Consider the following 18,643-nt stretch of genomic DNA (forward strand, 5'->3'; position numbering starts at 1 on the left):
ATCACGTCAGGATTTTTTTCTAACCTCCAAAAACCTGACGGATTTTAAGAGGTAGGCTATTTTTTTAAAAATTGATGGATTTACTTCAAACTTGGTATCTAGGGGTTTTTTGGGTCGCTTATGACGAATTTGAAGTTAGATTGTCAAAATTCAAAATGGCGGCTCCAATATGGCGGACGAATTTTGTAAAAATTGATGGATTTACTTCAAACTTGGTATCTAGGGATTTTTTGAGTCGCTGATTACGAATCTAAAGTTAGATTTTTAAAATTTAAAATGGCTGCTCCAATATGGCCAATATGGCTCCAATTCCAATAGCGCATTCAACAGAAAAGAAAGAAAACTATGAATATATGAAACTAGTTTTGGATAAAATTAGTTACCGAGAACACAACTGGCAAATTTGTGGAGATTTCAAGATTTTAAGCATACTACTTGGACAACAATCAGGTTTTACAAAAACACCATGTTTCCTGTGTTTGTGGGACAATAGAGATCGAGCAAAATCACTACATTAAAAAACAATGGCCAAAAAGGAATTCTTTCGAACCAGGTTCAAAAAATATAATAGATAATCCCCTAATCGACCCTTCAAAGGTGATAATTCCGCCCTTACACACGAAACTAGGAGCAATTAAACAGTTTGTCAAAGCTTTAGATAAAAAAGGAAACTGTTTCAAATACCTGGAACAAAAGTTTCGAGAAATATCTGATGCGAAACTAAAAGAAGGGGTTTTTGACGGACCACGTATTCGCAAATTGTTAAAATATGAGCAATTTATCACCAAGATGAATAAAAAGGAGAAAGCCGCATGGCTTAGTTTCAAAGCAGTTGTCGGAAATTTTCTGGGTAATCACAAGAGTGAAAATTGGGAGCAAATAGTTAGTGATATGATTAAAAACTTTGGTAAGTTAGGATGCTTAATGAGCATAAAGTTGCATTACTTAGACTCGCATCGGGATCAATTCCCTGAAAATTTGGGAGATTACAGTGAAGAACAAGAAGAACGATTCCATCAAGATCTTAAAGAATTTAAGCGTCGTTATCAAGGAAGATGGGATGTAAATATGATGGCCGACTACTGTTGGATGCTGAAAAGGGATATTGTACCTGGAGGCACCAATTTGAAATGAAAACCATTACACAGATCCTTTGAGGACAAAAGAGTGCGCTACCATAAAAAGACGTGAATACCTTACTTATGTATATAAGAATTTTCATTTCTAGTTTTGAAAATCTAACTTCAGATTCGTAATCAGCGACCCAAAAAACCCCTAGATACCAAGTTTGAAGTAAATCCATCAATTTTTACAAAATTCGTCCGCCATATTGGAGCCGCAATTTTGAATTTTGAAAATCTAACTTCAAATTCGTCATCAGCGACCCAAAAAACCCCTAGATACCAAGTTTGAAGTAAATCCATCTATTTTTACAAAATTCGTCCGCCATATTGGAGCCGCCATTTTGAATTTTGACAATTAAAATTTTTTTCAAATAATTTTTTCCCTAAAATCTGACTTTAGAAGGTCATACCTCTAAAAGTTTTAGAGCTAAAGCACTCAATTTTTTTTTATTTTTTAGCGAATTCTAATATCAACTAGGGGGGTTTTGCGCGCCAACCCCTCCTTTTTTTATTGTTTTTATAGATGGCCTTATGACCTATTTTGAGTTTACGTTTGGACAATTTCTGTAAATTTAAAACTATTATTAATATTTTATTATTTATTTTTTTAAATGTTATTTATGATTTTTATTATTCTTAATTTTTAAAACAAAATTTATCTAATTTTTTAAATTTTCCTTTAAAGTTTGACCTAAATTTTAAGGTTAAGTTCGTTTTTTTGACCATTGTCCTCCAAAGTTTGACCTAAATTTTAAGGTTATGTTTTTTTCTTGGTCATTTCCCGCCAAAATAATATAACCTCAAAATTTAGGTCATTTTTGGCTGAAAATCCACCACCCCCTCAACGTAAGGGAGGGGGGGGCTTGCGGCTATATTCAGAGTCTTGAAACAAACATAACCTTTAAATTAAGGTCATTTTAGACGGGAAATACACTTTCACTTCAAACATAACCTTAAAATTTAGGTCATTTTTGGCGGGAAATCCACCCTTTAAACGGGGGTGGATGGAGAGGAGGAGGACTTGCAGCTACATTCAGAGTCTTGAAATGAACATAACCTCAAAATTTACGTCATTTGTGGCGGGAAATTATATTCAGAGTCTTAAAACAGCGCGGCGGCGACGATATCTTTTTGTAATATAGGTAGATTAAAATAAATTGCAAAATGTAATAGAATTAAAATTGTAATTTATAACAATCTACCTATATCTACTTTTGCCACATGTCAAAATGTTAAAAACTAATTGACTTATTTATTTAAACAGACGCGGAGAACATCAGTAGAATAGCGGCGAGACTTGAAAAGCTTTAATTTCTTCACTTGAAATTAATGCGAAAAGAATAACGAATGCACTTTTAAAGCAAAAAAAAAAAAAAAAAAAAAAAAGATGGGAGGAGTTGAAATGTCTAGATCGCACAGGAAAATTTTATACTGTATCCCATCAATGTCGGCAACTAGAGGGTGGAGAGCTGTTTTCAATAAGCAAGGTAATGCTCTGAGAATCTTATTTTTTTAAAATTCTTTTTTTCTTAAATGAGCGGCACAAAAATAAAAAGACGCGCTAAAGAACAGAAAAGAAATTTAACGCACGCGCACTTTATGAGCTCTCAGACACCTCGCCATTAATGCATCGCTCGCATTAGATACAGACAGCCACGAAACTCGTTTACACCCCCATGACATGTTCTTATTTCACCTGGTTCAACTTCATTCGTGATGAGGATTTCTTAAAGTGTTATTACCAATTATAAATTAAATTACAGATCGTGATTATTATTTTTTTCATTGTGTTATATAATTAATTGCGTGATAAATATATTATAAGTATATATGTAATTTAACGAACATTTTAAAAATTACTTGATTTATTTTTGAAAAAAATTGAAAATTTCTAATCGAGTCAACCAATTCCAAACTGCAAAACATTCCTTAACCATTTGATGCATACATTTTTCTTTAACAGGAATTTATCATTGAAGTGCATTATAGGGGGTTTTAAGGGTCGCTGATTACGAATCCGAAGCCAGATTTAAAAAATTTTCAAAATTCAAAATGGCGGATCCAATAAGGTGGACAATTTTTTTTTAGATCATATCCGCTCGAAACTGGTTACTCAGGGGTTTTCGGGGTCGCTGATTACGAATCCGATGTCAGTTTTTCAAAATGGCGGATCCAATATAGCGGACAATTTTGTTAAAATTGATCAAATTGATCACAGACACACACACACACACGCACATACAAAAGCGCCATTTTGAATTATAAAAATCCAAAGTCATATTTATAAACAGCGACATCAAAAACACCTTAGTAACAAGTTTTAAGCAAATCCGATCAATTCTTCATTTTGTCATCCGCCATTTTGAATTTTGATAATCCAACATCATATTTGTAACGAGCGACCCAAAAACCCTCCAAGTAACAAGTTTCAAGCCATTCCTATAAATTTTTCATTTTCTCATCCGCCATATTGGATCCGCCATTTTGAATTTTGAATATCTAACGTCATATTCGTAATCAGAGCCCCCAAAAACCCACGAGTTACAAGTTTCAAGGAAATCCGATCAATTTTGCATTTTGTCATCCGCCATATTGGATCCGCCTATTTGAATTTTGAAAATCTGATGCCAGATTCGTAATCAGCGACCCCGAAAACTTTATAGACATTATTGTTAGGTTATTTCTTATTGTTGTTTAGTCACAATTACATTTATTGTAAAAAAAACGCTATTTTTAAACTTAATTTATTTATAACATTTATTTTTTTATAAAAAACACTTTTTTAATGTAGTTATATTGTAATAGATATTCTAAAATACATTTTAAATACATTTTGTTACTGAAATGTGTAAAATAGTGGCTGAAGTATTCAAAAAAGTGCAAGAAAAAAGGTGACACTCAGGAGTGTCACTATATGCCGCAAATGGTTAACAGTTGAAGCTAATTTACGTCATCTCTTCCCTTCAGATATTTGTCTCCTTTACCTTCACGAGAGTTTCAATCAAAAATCACATTTAAAATCTATGAAAATCTATAAATTTCGAATATTCATATATAAATTCGAAAAATTCTCAATCCTAATCTTTGAAATTTTTTTTTTATTTAGGAATTATTAGAAAGTTCAGTAGGTCAAGTGTAAGTTCATGTGGTTTGGGTTTGTAAGGTTGAAGGTGTCGGTCGCCGTAGGGGTTCCGTGCTAGCTGGTGCTACATCATCCACGGGGACAGCGCATCCACTTGTTAGCGAAGCGGGCGCACGGCCACTGACTACAAATACGTTTCCAACGCGCAACGGTGATAAATGGACTGCAACTCTCGAAATACTGAAGGCATTCCAACATAGGGCGTTGCTTGATTAATGAACTCTCTCTCTTTCATATATATGTGCAAGAGATTTTCTATACAAGAGAACGTGAATTGATCTCGCGATATTTTGAAATGCACCCAAGGTGGAAGTTAATCTCGCGAGCCAACGAATCATGACCCCTTTTGATACCTTGGTTGCGCACTTCCGGCAACTTGAAAACGACCACCTGTTCCGAACCAGTCCAGGTCACTGAACCCAACAAGTCCCGCTCATTTTTCATTTTTGATTCTTAATCAGAAAACGCAAATAAACTTATACATGATTGCCAGATAATAATCAGCTTGACCATAAATTCATTATCCATATGACCTGTATATGATTCACATCTAATGATAAATCTTTTAGTATTGTATATATTTTGTGTAATCAAAACTAATCATTAAATTTTCTCCAATAATTTTCCAAATTCCGGATCTTATGGAGAAAACTGGAGGTTCAAAATAAAGACGTTCTACAAATAAATACAATTAACCATGAAATATGATTAACTTAGGACAGTTACTTTGACCCTCTATTTTTCCGTGTATATGATTCACAATAAAAATAACAAGTAGGTGAAATAAAATTCAAATCGCAGAAAAGGTATCATTATTATTACAGAGAAAAATGGGATTGTTGTGCAAACAATTTTTGGATTGTTGTCAGTAGATTTTTTGATATTACAATTCGAAATGTTAATATTACAATTCGGATTGTTGTCAATACAAATATATGTTGTTTTAATAACAATACGAATTTTTTGTTATCAGTTTTGTTCAGTTTGCAATTTTGTACAGTTGCAGAAGCAAAATCTCTCTCGATATGCTGATGGAACAATCCGGATTTGTTCAGCTGACAGGTTTATTGTTCCATGTCACGTAGTCATCTTGAATTCTCGCAAACTGACGTGCAGATCGTCGCGTCGTTTACTTCTGGCTCATGTGCTACTTTTGCTTTTATTATTAGTTTTAAAAAAAAAATGACAAAGTGCTGTTAAATAATGAATTCGGTTAAAGTGAGAAATCTATTGCTAGTAAATGGATGAAGAGACAATTTCATCGTTTATCGGTAAGTTATACTCGGTTACTATTGAACATAACCTCATCTTAAAAAATACAAAATGTATATTAAATATATTACTTAACTAAAATAATTTTTTAGTTTCAGGTCAAAGAATTTGATTTAGAAACTGAATGTTCCACAGATTTTAATGCAAATGAAACTGGTGATATGACCTACGGAAATCTGCTATCCATTATTTTAGATGGCAAAGAAACTGAACAAATTGTATTAGACGGATCAAAGCTTTATTAATACAACAAATTGTATTGCCGATTTAACAATTTAGTTTTGTTATTTCAACTGTTCCATAACAATTTTCTTTGTTCATCAAAGAATTCTGTTTGTTCACCAAACAATCCGAATAGTTTTAATAACAATCCAATTTCAACAATTTTTTTTTGTCTCAAAAAGAAATAGAACTGCTGGTTTTATATAGACAATGCGGAATTGTTGTGTGGACTTAATTTTTAGTAACCACAACAATTCTTTTTTCACCGTGATTGAGAATATGATTCTAAGTACGTCAGAAATTTCACACGAGGGTTTTAATCATTTTTTTTTCTCATATATGCCGTTTCGCCTGAAACTGATGGCATTCAAAAACAGCAAAGTCTGTAGACGTGGTCGAGTAGTGTAACGATAAATCAATAGCTGGTGGCCTCTCGGTATGTGAGCCTGGTGCCCATAATAAATTCATGAATTGTAAAACTTCTGCTCTCTCGCAGGACGAACCATGGCGTATTGGGATTTATTAGTCGACCTGACCCCGCTAAGACGCCTCGGTTGAATCTATATATATATATATATATATAGGTGGAAAGATGTGCGCGGGAGGAAAAGAGAAAGAGTCTAAAGAAATGAGAGGCAAATAAGCCAAAAAAGAAGAAATATAATGGATCTGTTATAAATATATATATAAATGCGGCCCTGAAATCGCAGAATAATATATACACACAAGTTTAATGTATTGCAATCGATCAATCTTATTACCAAATAATTTTCAATTATCATCGATAAATCGAATGTAAAATACCAAGTGCAGTAAACTGTCGATCGGACAGAAGGATCCCGATCAATGATTATGTGGATCGTCGATCACGTCCGTTCCCAATGTAAACCATGGTTTCACTTTGCGCAAACTCGTTTGAAGGATCACTAAAATTTATGTCGGCAATATTTAACACAAGAGAGACGTCCAAACGATTAAATGGCAATGACTCAAGATGAAAATCAAAGTGATTCGAGAGTTCTGTTTTCATTAGGAATAAAATATGTGTTTAATGGATTATACCGTGTGATTTGATCACAATTGACGTATGAAGATGAATTTCCTGAGGATAATGTAATAGTACTTTCCTAACAAAATAATTTCAAAACAAACATTTTATAAATATTGACAAATTTACTTTAATTTTACACGAAGAAAAATATTATTGTTGTGTTAACAATTTTTGAATACTTATTGGCAGATTTGTTGTTAATACAATTCAAATTGTTGGTATTGCAAATGTGATTGTTACAATCAGTAAAAATGTGTTTTATTTTGTATCACTTTGTGCATTAGGAAAAACACCTTATTAAAAAATTTTAAAATACATAAAATTTATTAACGAAAAATAAGTTTTTTCAAAAATTATTATTAGTTCTATATTGACAATCTGCAATTGTTGAGTGGACTTAGTTTTTAGTAGCTACAACAATTCTTTTTCTCCGTGTGGTAGCTACGGATGCGTCATTTTGGATTTTAAAAATATGATTGCAACTTCGTAATCAGTGACCTGTTTTACCATTAGTCGGTAATGTAGATTTCTATATCGGAAATATTTTATATTTTCATTTTCCTGTTTTACCATCAGTCGATCACAAATTATGTAACAAAATCATCTTCTTAATGTATTTTTAATATTTTCTTTTAGGGTTCCGTACTCGGTTCGGAACCCTATTAATATCGGTTTTTTTGAAATCATGTACCCCCCCCCCCCTAGCGGCCACATAAATTTATCTGGAGGGCTAAAAATTAGTACACATATGTATTTTCGCGTGTAGATTACAGGAAAATTATAGCGAACTTGATTGGAATTGATTAACATAGCGTTGTCAAGGAAAAACCATGAATTTTTACGAAAAATGCCTAAAAATGACTATGTACCCCCCCCTAGCGGCCACATCTTTTGACATAAAGAGCTCAAATTGGACACACTTACGTATTTTTACGTGAAAATTACAGGAAAATTATAGCGAACTTGATTCGGATCAATTTACATAGCGTTGTCAAGGAAAAATCAAAAATTTCGAAAAAAATAATTTATTCTCCCTAGCGCACACAATATTCAACCCAGACAGATCATATTTAGTATACAAATGTATTTTTACGGGAAAAATACAGGGGAAAAAAAGCGGTCACGATTAGAGTTGATGATTAACTTTTTATCAAGTTTTTCAAGAAAAAATGACAATTTTAGGAAAAAAATGTATTTTTCCACCAAAAACGAACAAAATTTTATTTAAAGGAAATTAAATTTATATATTTTAACGTATTTTTACGTGTAGATTACAAAAAAAATATAGCGAGCATGATTGGAGTTGATTATCATAGCGTTGTCAAGGAAAAACCATGAATTTTTACGAAAAATACCTAAAAATGAGTATGTACCCCCCCCCCCCCTAACGGCCACATCTTTTGACATAAAGAGCTCAAATTTGACACACTTACGTATTTTTACGTGAAAATTACAGGAAAATTATAGCGAACTTGATTCGGATTAATTTACATAGCGTTGTCAAGGAAAAATCAAAAATTTCGAAAAAAATGATTTATTCTCCCTAGCGCTCACAATATTCAATCCAGACTGTTCATACTTGCTGTAAAACTCAATTTTTGCGTGAAAAATACAGGGAAAAAATGTAAGCGCGATTGTAGTTGATGATCAATTTTTATCAAATTTTTGAAGAAAAATGATAAATTTCAGAAAAAAATGTATTTTTCCGCAAAAAACGAAAAAAGTTTTTCTACAGTGATTAAAATTTATATATTTTGACGTATTTTTACGTGTAGATTACAAAAAAAATATAGCGAGGATGATTGGAGTTGATTTTTCTGGAATTAATAAACAAATTTTATTTTTTAGATAACTTTCGATTTTTCCTTGACAAGCAGCTACTAGCCTTATATCAATATCTTAAGTTTTATCTCTTTTTGACTTAGAAAGATAAAATTTAATATTCAATATATTTTTAAAATGTAAATACAATAAATATATTGCGAGTTGAAATAAAATTATGTTTCTTATATTTTTTTAGTAAAATATTTTTTAAAAAATAAAATTGGACAAGTGCGAGTGTAACTCGCACTTGTCCGATTTTTTTACACTTAAAACATATTTTATTTTCCGCATTTTTCTTGAGAGATATTTTTTTATTTATGTTTGTCTTTTGTATTTTATATATGTGTCCTTTTATTTCCGGTAATTGGATATTTAAAATATATGAAAATAAAATTAAAAAAACAAAAATGAAAATGAATAAATTCCAAGAAGTTGGTGTTGATGAAAGGAATAGTAGGTTAAAAATTTTATGACCTGTCAAAAAGACAAAAGGGTTGATTTTACCAGTCTCTTCTTTTGTCCGTTAAAGCGTGCGCCCGCGGAAAATGATTCATATACGCATATATAAAATTATACATATATATATATATATATATATGCAGCTGGTATTTATTCGAAGGACGATCCAATGCTTCAGGCAAATTTTGTCGGCCAGTTAGAAGTGGTTTAGCGCTAATTTAAAGCAGCTAAATCAGAAATGCATTTATAAGATCGGCGTGAAATTTATAAATTAGCTCGACTGGCAGATTTGTAGCTTTATATTTATATATATACATTGCTTTAGGGCATCGCTCAATATTCCAATGCTAAAAGGGATATATTATATAATTTTCTAAACTTTTGGAAGCCAATACATTCACACAAAAAAAAACCCTACTCTATTGGCTTTAAAACCAATTAAGAATTTTTACAAATTTTATTATACGTCGTGAAAGTTCAATATTTTCTGCACTTCATATTTTTTCATTCATTAATTTATTGTTCCGACTTTTGTGCACACGCGAACGCCATTTAAAGGACCCTTTTATGTAAGTTCTTCTTAATTGATTAAAATAAAAACTAAAATTCCTCTTTTCACTAAAAATGCATGCTTAAATAAATTCAATGACGCCCCGTTATTTATGAATATATATTATATAGTATACACTCCGCAAAAAAAAAAGAGTAAATATACTGTTATCATAACTGTTATATCTTGAACCAAATTGAAATAGAAAAAAAAGAGAATAATATACTACCTGATTACAATCATAAATGAAGTTAATTACACGCTAATTTGCATAAGAACGGTTAGAAAATACTATTAAAAACTCCACTATAATAATATCGAACGCATAAAAATGCCCATAAACATTCCATAAAGGACGCCAAGCTGTCAAGACTTTGAAGGAACAAGACAAGTATAAAAGAAAATATCATTGAGAATAAGGAAAAAAAAAAAATTCCACTTAATGGGAATGACGTCAATTGTGGAATGTAGGCGCCACGATGCGTTTGTCAGAAATCTGATTTTCACCTCGCATAAGTAAAGCGTATGTCCCATGTATCGTCGGTATGTAATTTTTTTTTTTACATATGTTTACGTAAATACACGTATGTATGCCTACGTTAAGAACGATGTTGCGAACGTTCATTATAGGCCTGATCTCGACATGAGGTCTTTCTCTCTTGTGTGGAGTCGACACCCATCCTTATAGAAAGTTGTATATATATTTTTTAATTTCCAATGCTTATAAGCTTGCGGGCTTTAAGGGCTAATGAGACACGCGCGCACTACGGTTTCCGGAAGTTTAGGCCAAGCGAAATTTATTAATCGACCTCCTCCGGTAGTTAAAACGAACCCACGAATATCCCAGGGGGATTTCACCCGCTGTCTCGTGTGAAATTCTTTAATTCTGTAATGACCCAGACACTAATTCTAAATATGCCTTAGTCACTATATATATATATATATATAGTGTCATGGGTCATTATAGTTGCGGGTTCAACAACGTATCACCCACTGAGAATTATTTGAATATTTACTAAAAAATTTAAGAAATGTTTCTTATTTTAAGAATATTTTATTCTTACTTTAAGAATAAAATGCATGGGAAATATTCTTAAATAGGCGTCAAGAAGATTATTTTTAAATTTAGAATATAATTTTTTTCAGTGTAAGTAAATTTTTAATTTAAAAAAAAAAAAAATTATAGGGGTAGGGAACTTTATTCCCCGACACCATACGGATTATGTTCTCTTTACGCATATATGCGCAACTTAAAAAAGTGTTTAAAAACATCTTAAATCAGGCTGAAATTGGTTACTATGAAGTTTTTGGGGTCGCTAATTACGAATCCAATGTCAGTTTTTCAAAATTTTCAATATTCAAAATGGCAGATCCAATATGGCGGAAAATTATTCAAAATTGATCGGATTCGCCTGAAACTCGTTATTCAGGGATTTTTGGGGTCGCTGATTACGAAATTGACATCAGTTTTTCAAAATTCAAAATGGCGGATCCAATATGGCGGACGACAAAATTAAAAATAGACAGATTCGCTTAAAACTTGTTACACTTGAGTTTTCGGGGTAGCTGATTATAAATCTGACATCAGTTTTTTAAAATTCAAAATGTTGGATTCAATATGGTGGACGACAAAATTAAAAATTGCTCGGATTTGCTTGAAACTTGTTACTCTAGGGTTTTTGAGGCTATTTTAAATTTTAAAAAACTGATTTCATATTCGTAATCTGCGACCCTGAAAACCCTCAAGTAACAGGTTTCAAGCCATTCCGATTAATTTTTAATTTTGTCGTCCGCCATATTGGATCTGCCATTTTGAATTTTTAAAAACTGCTGTCAGATTCGTAATCACTGACGCCGGACAATTTTGCTAAAAGTTGATTGTTCTTTATAAAACTTGGTACCTAGGGGTTATTAGGGTCAATTATTACGAATCTGAAGTCAGACATTCAAAATTGAAAATAACAGTTCTAAGATGGTGGACAAATTTTTTAATAATTGATAGTTTTTTTTTTTATAAAATATAGTATGTAAAAGTTTCTGTACTACAAAATCGTTATCATTAACTCCAAGAAACCGTAGATACCATATTTCTTTAAATTCATCAATTTTTTTAAAAGTCCCCATTTTGAATCCGACATTTTGAATTTTGAAAAACCAGTTTCATATTCGCAATCATCGACCCTAAAAACCGCTAGATACCAAGTTTCATAAAAAAAATATCAGTTTTTAACAAAATCATTTTCCATATTGGATCCGCCATTTTGAAAATCTGACTTCAGTTTTGTAATTAGCGACCCTAAATGAGCCTAGAAACCAAGTTTTATGTAAATCTAATAATATTTTTAAAAAAATCCATATTCCACCAAAAAATTGAATAAATATTTTGAGGTTAGGAAAAAATTCTAACATAATTTTTTAATTACGTTAAAAATTTTATAAAGTATTAAACTTGTATTTTTATATGAAAACTGTTAAGGCCATATTGTAAGAATAAAATTATTTTTTTCTTTTACATTTGAAAAATTGAGATTTGTATTTATCAAACAAATACATCAAGACATTTTATAACATCTATCACTTGATGTTGGTTGTAATCAACCGAAACAAAGCAAGTCAATGTATTATTACAAGTGTGTTGTCTTTTAATATCACTATCATTATATATATATATATATATATATATATATATATATATATATATATATACATAACGTGCAGTACTTACTGGCACTCGTAAAACATGACTTTGCATATTCATATATTATATTTAAGCTGTCTGAATGCGCGCTATATCAGTATCGAATTATGTCATGACATTGAAAAAATCACTTGATCAAAAATCATATTCGTGACATAGCTTTAAATACAGGAACAGATTATCTTATAGAGAACCATGATTCATGCTATCCTGTAATAGAAGACGCTTTGTCCTATTAAAAATTTCGACACGTAACAGTGAAGCAACTTCCTTGAGCGACATCGACACCTGTTGCTTCAACATGTTTTATTCCTTACGTAAAATATATATATATATATATACATCATGTCCATTGTACGAATTAATTTTTTCGAAAAAATCACAATTTTTGTATGTAAAAATTAATTTCTTAAAAATCTGTAAATGATGTGACCTAACAGTCATATGGTATTAAAAGATATAATAATTGTTGTAAATAATAATAGTTTGTCAGCGATTCCTATTTTTTTAATACAGTCAAATTATTTGATTACACAGCCCAACAAAAAAAAAAAAAGTGTCATGTACTTTTAACCGGAATACCCTAACCCTATGTATTTTGACACGCTGAACACGAATCCGAAGTCCGTTTTGCTCCATCACGTCAGGATTTTTTTCTAACCTCAAAAAACATGTCGGATTTTGAGAAGTAGGCGATTTTTTTAAAAATTGATATATTAACTTCAAACTTGGTATCTGGGGGTTTTTTGTGTCGCTGATTACGAATCTGAAGTTAGATTTTCAAAATCCAAAATGGCGGATCCAATATGGCGGACGAATTTTGAAAAAATTTTAAGATTTACTTCAAACTTGGTATCTAGGGGTTTTTTGGGTCGCTGATTACGAATCTGATGTCAGATTTCCGAAATTCGATATGTCTGGTTCAATATTAAGGAATTATTTTTAAAAAATTGTCAGATTATTATGAAATTTGGTATCTACAGGTTTTCTAAGTTGCTGACAAGTAACACTAGGGAAGTGCCATACGCCGATTTTTCTGAAACTTGGCAGTTTTGTAGTTTTTTGAAAACAATTTGACACGTATGTTTTCTTTTTCCCCAAAAGCTGATTTATGGGGGGAACTACCCCTTGAATTTTTTTTATGGTAGGGGGACATTATTTTACGAAATTTTTTAAAAATTAATGTGCAATAGTGTATCTGGGGTTTTTTTGGGTCGCTGATTACGAATCTGATGTCAGTTTTCAAAAATTGATAATAGCGTATCTAGTATGGCCGGTAGAAGTCCATGTTGGATATGCAATTTTGAATTTTTCAAAGCTGACATCAGATTCGTAATCAGCGACCCAAAAAACCCCTAGATACCAAGTTTGAAGTAAATCTTAAAATTTTTTCAAAATTCGTCCGCCATATTGGATCCGCCATTTTGGATTTTGAAAATCTAACTTCAGATTCGTAATCAGCGATACAAAAAACCCCCAGATACCAAGTTTGAAGTTAATACAGCAATTTTTTAAAAAAAGCGCCTACTTCTCAAAATCCGACATGTTTTTTGAGGTTAGAAAAAAATCCTGACGTGATGGAGCAAAACGGACTTCGGATTCGTGTTCAGCGTGTCAAAATACATAGGGTTAGGGTATTCCGGTCAAAAGTACATGACACTTTTTTTTTGTGGGGCTGTGTTATTTGTGAATTTAAATTAAAATCTTTTTCGTTAATTTTAATACATAAATTTTTATTTATTAAAATTGCTTTATTTTTTTTATTTATTTTCTCTCATATTTAGTTTATCAGTTTTCGTATTCACATTTTATTATATAAATAAATTTCACGTTACATATAGTATATACATATATATATATATATCAGTAATTATATAGTATATATGTCAGAAATGTTGTTAAATACAAGAAATTTTATAAACTTTCACAGATTCTTTTGTATTGATTTTAACATATATAGTCAGTGTCTGTTTAGTTCGACAGAACTGTCGATTACTCAATAATTTATGGTTACCTTCTTTAAACGATTTGCTGTATATACGTGTAACATGACATTAAAAGCTTGCGTGGGTAAGTGTGAAATGTGACCCAAGTTCTTTTGTAACAAACTGATGGGATACTTTTTTGTCGTATTGTTGGTCAAACAATCTGTATGTCACAAATATAAATAATATGAATTTTGGTGTCTTATCGATTTTTATTGAAGACCAATTTTCATAAAAGATTTATCGTAATTACCCTTCATAAGCGAATGATTATTTATTAATTTTTAACTAATGAGAGAGGAAAAAAAAGAGTGTGTCTGTGTGCATAAAGATTCATAAGAAATTTTACGTATATATATATATATATATATATATATATAAGAAATCCCATAATATTGATACACTATTATAAGAGTGACAATCATCAAACCTTGGAGATGCAAAGAATGTATGAAGGTCGTCAACATTGTGAAAAAAGATGAGAAAATATTTTTAGAAATTTATCGAGGACGAGAAGCGAGTTTCAGTAACAAAAGAGTGGTATAATTTAGATTCTATTTTTGGTAATCAGGATGATCTTTAATAATTGCGATCAGTTATATTTCTTCTTTAATACGTATTTATAATATAAAATTTTTTCTAACAACTTGGACATAACTGGAGGATTAATAATCCGATAAATTAAAAAAAAAAATTTCTCTCAGGATCTAAGATCTTTTCGAATCCAGATAATAAAAACTATAAAGGTTGGGTTTGGTATAAATACTTTATTCATCTTGTTCGTCAAATGTTCATCTCTGTGCTTGAAACTATACTCGTTGGATACTTAGTCAATTTTATGAAAGTCATACATATACTCTCGGACACTTTATGAAGAAGGAATAACCCGTCTAGTACTACTCAACCTTCTGTAACAAAGAATAAATCTGTTTGTAAAATAATCTACTTTTGGCGAGAATTTATAAATTTTTGACAATTCGAACTCCGGATTACTGTTATTCAAAGCTCCAACAACTATCCAGACAAAATCATAAAACTTCAACATTATTTGGGTGTGTTACCTGACTTTAAATTCAATTATTTCGTTGTTTAAAATTAAAGTATTGTTGAAATCATGTTTTAACTAAACTTAGATTTTTAAGATGGTAATAAATAATGTTCACATAATATTTCGATTCCCATGTAAAAAGGTAATTTCTGTGATTACAAATAAAAACCAATAGTTACTTTTGTATTTAACAATATAATTTTTCGTCAAAAGTGGTTTTTAAGGCTGAAAACGTCAAAATTTCACCTGTCCCCACAGGATGTTTAAACAAAAAATTTAATATTTTTACTTTTAGCAATGTGCACTAATAAATACAATTTCTATTGCTATTTTAGTATTTTTGTGTGTTATTCTGCGTTTTATTATTAAACATTGAATTATTTAAATAAAAGTCAAATATTAATGTAGTTCTACTTCAGTAACAGCAAAAGTTATAATCCTTAAGTTGATCCATGAAGAAAGTAATCAATTTTCTAATTGATTTATCCTTTTTTTACACATTTCAAGATTCAAATTTGTACAGGGCATCACAAAATCGTCTCCACCAGCATCCACCGACCCTTCAATATTTTTTAAAAAAATAGAATATAATTAAATAATAAAGGTTAAATAAAGTGTAGTTATATTATTTTAGTCTATATATATGTGAAACATATGAAACTGATTAAAAATAAATGATAATTTTCTCAAAAAAAAAAAAAGAAATTATTAACGTTACATCCACCGGTTCCACCGACCCCAGCGTGTCCACACCCGCCACAGAATTTCCACCGTCGTATAAATTTCCATAAATTACCACATAAATTTCCTTAAATTACCGAAATAAAATTTTTAATTGTCATTCGCGCTATATATGTGTTTTTGTAAATTACTGCGAGAATTTCCATAAATTACCGCGGAAATTTCCGTAAATTACCAAAATTATAATTTTTAATTGTGATTTATGCTTTACATATTTTTATTTTTTAATAAATTATTAAAAAGTCTTGAAACGAACATAACCTTTAAATTCAAGTCATTTTTGGCGGGAACTCCACCTCCACTTGCGGCTATATTGAAAGTCTTGAAATTTACATAATCTTAAAATTAATGTCATTTTTGGCGGGAAATACAGAGAGAGATGAGGGAAGGACTTACTGCTTTATTAGGGTCTTAAAACAAACATAACCTCAAAATTTAGGTCATTTTTGGCGAAGGAGGGGAAATGAAAGGAGGGAGGGGGGGCTTGCGGCTATATTCAGAGCCTTGAAACAAACATAACCTCAAAATTTAGGGCATTTCTGGCGGGGGAGGGGAGGGGACTTGCAGCTATATTCAGAGCCTTGAAACGAACATAACCTTAAAATTTAGGCCATTTTGGAGGAGGAGGGGAAATGAAAGGAGGGAGGGGGGACTTGCGGCTATATTCAGAGCCTTGAAACGAACATAACCTCAAAATTTAGGAGGGGGGACTCTCCCTCTCCTAGGTCAAGAATTCTTGAAACAGCGGCGGCGGAGGCGGCGATATCTTTTTGTAATATAGGAAGATATATATATATATATATCTCCCGGAAGAGACGTGTGCCTCTTTTCGAATAGAGACGCGATACAGAAAGAAACACCGTTGCCCATAAGTATATGGATACCATGGGGTATATATACACGCATATTGTGGGGTTCAGACGTCAACACACGACGTGATGTTCAACGTAAATATATAGATGTATGTGTGTGTGTACTTTGGTATCTGCAAATGTACCGTCGCAAAAGCTAAGAAAAGGGTTTTTCGTTTAACTAATGATTTACGATGAGAACGTGTCCTACAAGGTGTCGATCGCATAATGGCGAGTCTGTCGCCATCGATCGTTGCTCGATACGGTAATCAAGAGGTGGCATCTATACCGACCGCAATCATAACGATAATCGTCTTCTCGTGAAAGACTTCATATCTTAAGTATACGCGAATCCTCTTCTTGAATGCTGTCTCATTTCTATATATATATATATATATATATATATATATATATATATATCATTTTCTGTAATTTTTTTTCAATCCTATGAAAAAAAATTTATTTCAAACGAAAAAAAAAATTAAGAGAAACGCAAAATGAAAAAAACAAGAATCATTGTTTCAGAAAAAATATAAATAGCCTATATATTTACGAACTTTTCACCCCAAGGGGTCCTTCTTTTACGTTTGCCTTGTTCTAGATTTACGTGTGGAATCTCCTCTTATCCAATGATCTCCTCAGTTGTGCGTTCATTTAAAACAATATACCGGTATAATTTCATAAATTTACCGCGAGGATCCAGAGATCAGAGAGTGCGGGCAAGAAAGAAGACAAAATACTATGATGAAAGGGGAGAAAAAGAGATAGAAGGGAAGTAATTTTAATCAGGAGTGCCAGGTTACTCCATGGGGGTCTTTGGAGCTAATCGAGGTCCCTATCAGTGGTATACCCAATGTACATGATCTTTTTTTTCTCATCACTTTCTCTTTCATCCTTCTTTCTTTCTCCTTTTTGTTTTTTTATTCTGAGATGCTCACATACACGCACAAATTCGCTACTAATTTACCGCTACCTGGAACATATACACTTCTATCTAAAGTTACGACAACGATGTCATTCTTATGTGTTCAGGTATAAATTATTTCTAAAAATGGTAAGGGTGGTCTATATTATTTTTTTTTTGCTTCTTCTTCATATGTGACGCTCCACGAGAGAAGGGACCTTACATAAAAAAAAAAATTAGGTTATGTTTGTGAGTTTTTAAGTGAAATTACTCACATCTATTAAGAAACTTTTTATCAAGGTAAAACTATTATTAAACATAACCTACAATTTTTTGATTTAAGGTCCCTTTTCTCGTGGAGCGTCACATATTTAAAATTGTTTTATACCTAATCCAAATATCATCTTTTAATTTTTTATTATTTTCTTTCCCTAATAACACAAGATATCTTGGGATATATTGATAATATCCCGCAGATATCCTAGGGATGTCCTATGGATATCAAAAGGATCTTTTAAGGATATCCAAAAAATCGGCGGTTTGGATATCCCATGGATATCTTCTGGATATCTCTATAGACTTTCATAAATGTCCTCCAGATATCCCATAGATATCGTCAGGATATCCCACAGATATCATCAGGATATCCCATAGATATCGTCAGGATATCCCACAGATATTTTCAGGATATTCTCAGTATATCTTCTGGATGTCAAGAAGATATTCTCAGGATACTGTTTTTAAAGTTATTATGAGACTACGAGTGAGAATA

Source organism: Leptopilina boulardi, unplaced genomic scaffold (genome assembly GCF_019393585.1).
Source record: "Leptopilina boulardi isolate dan_hultmark-lab unplaced genomic scaffold, ZJU_Lbou_2.1 LbouV2_237, whole genome shotgun sequence".
Lineage (NCBI taxonomy): Eukaryota > Metazoa > Arthropoda > Insecta > Hymenoptera > Figitidae > Leptopilina > Leptopilina boulardi.